The 6551-nt window shown below is 51.0% G+C and overlaps 1 pseudogene; it reads left to right on the top strand.

Moving 5' to 3' along the window:
• The first annotated feature begins 4861 nt into the window (after nucleotides 1-4861).
• LOC140634611 (NHP2-like protein 1 pseudogene) lies at nucleotides 4862-5866 on the top strand (annotated as a pseudogene).
• Nucleotides 5867-6551: the final 685 nt, after the last annotated feature.

Genomic DNA, 6551 nt, shown 5'->3' on the forward strand with positions numbered 1-6551 from the left:
ATGCGATTCCAGGGGCCCCTGGCCCGCTCGGTCAATAGAGATCACTTTGACAAATGGACCCCGGGGGCCGGGGCCGGGGCCGGGGCCGGGTGGGGGGCGGGGGGGGGGGGAGAAAGGGAGGGGAGGGAGGAGGGGAGGGCGGCGTGGGGACCGGGGGAGGTCGAAAGAAAGAAAAACAGACGCCATTCTACTCAAGGAAGGCCTTGGTGATACAGCGGATCCTTCCAACGGTGTCTGGTTGCAATGAGCACGGATTCCCACCGACCTTCTGAAGAGGATTTAACAATCGCCAAAAAAAAAGGAAGATGACTCACTGAGAGTTTCTGAACTCTGTTCAGGGTTTCGTGGACCTCATTCAGTTCCACGTTGTTCCTTTCTGTTCGGTTTCCATGCAGCTTTTTCATTAGTTCCGGCAACTCCTACTGTATGTAGTTGGACAATCTCAGGGTGACCAGATACCGGGATTCGTCCAGAGTCCTTTCCGCGAATCTTCTGAAAAGTGGACCGCATTGTTGCAAGACCTTCCTAACAACACCTGCACGTGACAGGGAGGTCACCCACGGATGGACGTGCCTAAAGACCCAATGAGAATTCATTATAATGCAGTCGAGAGGAAAATCCGACCAGTTTCTGTCACACACACATACATACACACACACACACACACACACACACACACAACACACATGCACGTACGCAGAGCATTTAAACAGTTCGAATGTGGAGTGACGGCACTCTACCAGGACACGTTACAAGTTTAGGAATTTCATTTCCTGTTCGGAACACCGGCAGCATTCACCCACACAATATAATCTAAGAGGGCTTATGATTCTTTGTCTGACAGTGCTTCTCATGTGCCTTCCCATAGCAGGTAAACGACCTATAGTAGTCAAGAGACTCTATTTAGGGTTTGGCATTCTGGGATCCGCTGAGAATCCACGAACGGATGAAGGGACCAGTAGACAGACAGACAGGCAGCCAACCAGCCAACCAAAAACATCTCAGAAGTTTTCAAGGCACATGCCTACAAAGGATCACGGATCATAACAAAACGGAAATCTTCAGTGTCTCTTTCGCCGAGGTGGCCCCTAGGAGATTCTACAGGTGCTTTTAGAGTTGTCCCCAAAATGAAGCTCCTTTACCGTGGAGAAGTTTTCACTCTTACGTAGTAGGGGAAGACCGGATACAAACGAACCCAAAAAATAAAATAAATAAGTAAATACCAAAAAAAGTGAAACAAGAACAACCAAAAAAAAAAAAAAAAAAAAGGGAATCTAAAAACCTTGCTGTTCTGGGCAGGTAAAGGGAGACACACACACACACACACACACACACCCCCCCCAAAAAACAAACAAAAAACCCCCAACCAAACCACACCAAACCAAGCCAACCAACCAAACAAAAAAGCACCTTGTCTTTGTCTTTTCTTCTCTGTTCACACTCTTATCAAGAGTAGACTACCAATGCAAGAGAATCTCGCCATTTTAGCAGAGAGAAGAGCCAAATCTCAGTTGTACACCAGTGTAGTAGTAAAAACCCACTTCTCCCAATCTCAGTCCGTCCTGACCACGCCTGCAATCCCTTTTCAAAGAGTCTGCTTCTGGGACGCCTTGGGTGGCTCAGCGGTGGAAGGTCTGCCTTTGGCTCAGGGCCTGATCCCAAGGGTCCTGGGATCCAGACCCACATCGGGCTCCCCACGTGGAGCCTACTTCTTCCCCTGCCTGTGTCTCTGCCTCTCTCTCTCTCTCTCTCTCTCTGTGTGTGTGTGTCTCTCTGTCTGTCTCTCTCTTTCTCTGTCTCTGCCTCACTGTGTCTCTGTGTCTGTCTCTCTGTCTCTGTCTCTCTTTATCTCTCTGCCCCTTTTCTCTGTCTCTTTGTCTCTCTCTCCCCTTCTCTCTGTCTCTGCCTCTCTCTGTGTCTGTCTCTCTGTGTCTCTCTGCCTCTCTTTTCTCTGTCTCTCTCTCTTTGTCTCTCTCTCCCCTTCTCTCTGTCTCTGTCTCTGCCTCTGTTTATCTCTCTGCCTCTCTTTTCTCTGTGTCTCTCTCCCCTTCTGTCTCTGTCTCTCTTTATCTCTCTGTCTCTCTCTTTGTCTCTCTCTCTCCCTGTCTCTCTCCTTCTCTGTGTCTCTCTCTTTCTCTATCTCTGTCTCTCTTTGTCTCTGTCTTGCTTTCTCTGTCTCTCTCTATCTCTCTGTGTCTCTGTCTCTGTGCCTCTGTCTCTCTTTGTCTCTCTCTTTCTCTGTCTTTCTCTCTGTCTCTCTCTGTCTCTGTTACTCTCTCTCCTTCTCTCTGTCTCTCTCTGTCTCTGTCTCTCTCCCATGAATACATAAATAAAATCCAAAAAAATAAAAAACAGAAAACAAAAAACAAATCTCAAAAATCTCCTTCATAAATCCCTTCTATAATTTCTTTTTCCATTCCGTCCGTCTTAAGTGTTCTTTCTCTAAATAGCCAGGCTTTGGGACGCCCCTGTGCCTCAGCGTTTGAGCGTCTGGCTTCAGCTCAGGGCGTGATCCCAGACTCCTGGGACCGAGTCCCATATCAGGGTCCTCGCATAGAGCCTGCTTCCCTTGTCTCTGCCTGTCCCTGTGTCTCTCGTGAATAAGTAAATAAAATCTTAAAAAAAAAAAAAAAAAAGCCAGAGTCATTTCAGGACAGATTCATTTTCTTTTTTATTTTATTTTGTTTATTTATGATAGAGAGAGAGAGAGAGAGAGAGAGAGGCAGAGACACAGGCAGAGGGAGAAGCAGGCTCCATGCACCGGGAGCCTGATGTGGGATTCGATCCCAGGTCTCCAGGATCGTGCCCTGGGCCAAAGGCAGGCGCCAAACCACTGCGCCACCCAGGGATCCCCGATTCATTTTCTTTAACCACCACCCGTATTTTCATGCCTTGTATCTATTCTACATGTCTCCTACTATCTCACACACAGAGGTTGTTTTCCTTATCGTTAACCAGTAGTCTCGATTCCATGTGGCAGATTTTTTAAAATTGTACTTATTTTACACTTTTTGAGAGAGGAGAGAGAGAGAGAGAGAGAGAGAGAGAGAACTTTGTGAAGGGGGAAGAGAGGGAGGGAGGGAGACAGAGACAGAGACATAGGCAGAAGCAGGCTCCCCACAAGGAGCCAGATGTGGAAAGGGGTCCGGACTCGGATACCCCCCCCCCCGCCGCCCCAGAATTGGGCCCTGACCCAAAGGCCGATGCTCAACCCCTCAACCGCTGAGCCACCCAGGCGGCAGACTGTTAACTCCTAGAAACCTCAGTCTCTGGTGAAAAGTCAGTAGGAACCACGGGCACATTGTCTATCGTACCAGAAATCCTTAGATTGTCAAATGTATGAATACATGTAATAGTTTTTAGAAACACGTGTGTGTGTGTGTGTGTGTGTGTGTGTGTGTGTGTGTATTGTTGGGCTGGCTGAGAGACAGGGGCACCCAAAATGGCGGACATCTCAAACTGGGTCAAAATGGCTGATCTTCCCGTCAAAGCATCCCTGACCACCACATCATCTCCAGTGAGTCGAAGCCTAGATGGGAAACCGAAACTTTCCATCCAGGAACCGCCCCCGCCCCCTCCCCATCGTCTGATACTATCCCCCCCCACCCCCAGCCAATCACCTAAGGACACGGTGTTCCCTTGTCTAATTTGGATCCAGAGTCGGAACCAAGAAGGCTTCAAAACCCCCACAGTCCCCAACCCCGCGCGACTTCCCTGACTCTGGCCACCTCTCCGAGTCATGGAACCTCACCCAGGAGCGCTCCCCATTAAAGCTCTCTCCTACCTACTGCCTGGCTCTGCTGGTTTTTTATTTCTCCGCTGTTCATTTTGTAAAAACCTAACATGTAGGACACAATTTTTTTTTTAAGATTTAAGAGGGGGGGGGGGGGCAAAGACACAGAGGGAGAAGCAGGCTCCAGTGCAGGGAGCCTGACGTGGGACTCGATCCCGGGACTCCAGGATCACGCCCTGGGCTGAAGGCGGCACTAAAACGCTGAGCCACACGGGCTGCCCTGTATGATACAATTGTGAAGGAAGCACGAAACAGGGGATCCCTGGGTGGCTCAGCGGTCCTGCAGGGTGCCCGCTTCTCCCTCTGCCCGTGTGTGTGTGTGTGTGTGTGTGTGTGTGTGTGTGTGTGTGTGATGAATTGTGAATTAAAATTAAAAAAAAAAAAAGAGGAAGGAAAAGAGAAACGAACAAACCAACCTGAAACACGTTTAGTGACACACCCAGGTATCTGCAGGTTTCCTGAATCAGACAAAAGAGAAACACAAAAACTGAGGTGGGGGGAGGGGGGGGAGGAAGAAAAGGGCAAGGGGTGGGGGAGGAAAACCCAACACCACAAAACAAAAAAACCACCTTGGGTGTCTTACTGACTCACACTTTAGTATTTTACCTTTCTGTTGGAAAGACAAAAAGAAAAAAAAAAAAAAAAAAGGAAAGACAGACGCCAGGTATCCGATGAACTGAACCCAATTTATCAATTAAGCTAGTTACACCTTCAAAGTTCCAGGTCACCAAAGATTTGGGAAGCTATTGTAAAAGTTTAACCTATAGACTTTTATTTATTTATTTATTTATTTATTTATTTATTTATTTATTTATTTATGATAGTCGGGGGGGGGGGAGAGAGAGAGAGAGAGAGAGAGAGAGAGAGAGAGAGAAAGAGAGGCAGAGACATAGGCAGAGAGAGAAGCAGGCTCCATGCACCGGGAGCCCGACGTGGGACTCGATCCCGGGTCTCCAGGATCGCGCCCTGGGCCAAGGGCAGGCGCCAAACCGCTGCGCCACGCAGGGATTCCCCCCTTTTTTCTTTTTTTTCTTTTTCTTTTTTTTTAACCTGCTTGCTCGTCACAAGGAAAAGTACACGAGACGGACAAAATCGATCATTTGAAGTAGTTTCCGTGGACAAATCCTCAGAGGCACAACTCCACTAATCCGTTGAGTTCACAGCAAAGTTGAGTACGCCCGTCCCTCGGGGCCTGGACCCTCCGGCATGGGCATGGCATCCGGGTGGGTCCCGGTGGAACAAGGGGATAAGTAGTTCTCCTTTTCTTTTCTGTGCCTGTGGGTCTAAGAAGACACCACACGTGTCTTGTTTCTTTGTAATGAGGTGGCGGAAGGGTCTATCTCGATCACCACCATTCCAGGCCCACAAACTGTGACGGGAGCACAGCACATCCCACCGCCCACCCCAACGGCGGCGGAGGCGGGGGCGCGTGGGGACAAAACCGGTTATCCGTATGAAGTGTGACGGTGATAGGTAGCTCCCAGGACACGTCTTTTTACAGGAAACCCACAGGGACCGCGGATACGCAGAGATGACTGAGGCTGATGTGAATCCGAAGGCCTACCCCCTGGCAGATGCCCACCTCCCCAAGAAACTCCTGGACGCGTGTTCAGCAGTCCCGTAACTACAAGCAGCTTCGGAAAGGAGCCCACGAAGCCGCCAAAACCCTCTGTGGAGAGGCATCTCTGAGTTCATCCTGATGGCTGGCTGCAGACGCCGAGCCCCTGGAGATCATCCCGCACCGTCCGCCGCCCGCCTGCCTGCCTGCCGCGTGAAGAGAAGAACGTGCCCTACGTGTTCGTGCGCTCCAAGCAGGCCCTCGGGCGGGCCTGCGGGGTGTCCGGGCCTGTCCTCGCCTGTCCCGTCACCATCCAAGGAGGCTCGCAGCCAAAGCCGCAGATCCAGTCCATTCAGCAGTCCATCGAAAGGCTCTTCGTGGAAACCGCTGGCCTCTGTCCCACCCCTCACGGAGCCCAGCCCTCCCCCCTGGGGTTGTGTCTACCGTCTGCGTTCGCATGTAGTTTCTCCAGCTGCCTTCTCTCGTTCTTTTTTTTTTTTTTTAAATTTTTATTTATTTATGATAGTCACAGAGAGAGAGAGAGGCAGAGACACGGGCAGAGGGAGAAGCAGGCTCCCCGCAGGGAACCCGATGCGGGCACACGAGCCCAGGGTACCCCTTCCACCTCCCCAACCCCCGCCCCGCATCCAGCCCCGAGAGGAAGGCAGCCGCCCAACCACTGAGCCACCCAGGCGTCCGTCCCTCTTTTCCTTTCTCTTATCCGTCAACCTTCCAGCCTTCCGCCTCCACCTCCGCCTGTTCCTTCATCTCGGTTTCGTCCTGGAAAACAGGCTTTGTCCGTGGTTGCCTCCCTCTCAGCCCTCTGAAAGAGGTGGAGTGGGTTGGGCATCAGTTCTGGTGCTCGTGCGTGCGTGTGGACTTGGGATTTCCGGCGTCCGCCTGCCTGGCCTGCTTTCCCCGTCTTCTTCATGATTTGGACTCAAGGGAAGTGGCGGGGGGTTGGGGGGGGGGAGATCGGGTCCTTATTTCTCTGGACCACCTCTTGGGTCCCATCCCACGAGGCATCTTTCTGATGGGGTGACCTAGAAGTCCGAACGTAGGGAGGGAGAGAGAGAGAGAGAGAGAGAGAGAGAGAGGAGAGAGGAGAGAGGAAGGGGCAGAGACCTAGGCAGAGGGAGAAGAAGCAGGCTCCACGCAAGGACACAAACAAACCTTCCAAAAAAAGAGAAGGAAAAAAAA

This window comes from Canis lupus, chromosome 6 (genome assembly GCF_048164855.1).
Source record: "Canis lupus baileyi chromosome 6, mCanLup2.hap1, whole genome shotgun sequence".
Taxonomy (NCBI): domain Eukaryota; kingdom Metazoa; phylum Chordata; class Mammalia; order Carnivora; family Canidae; genus Canis; species Canis lupus.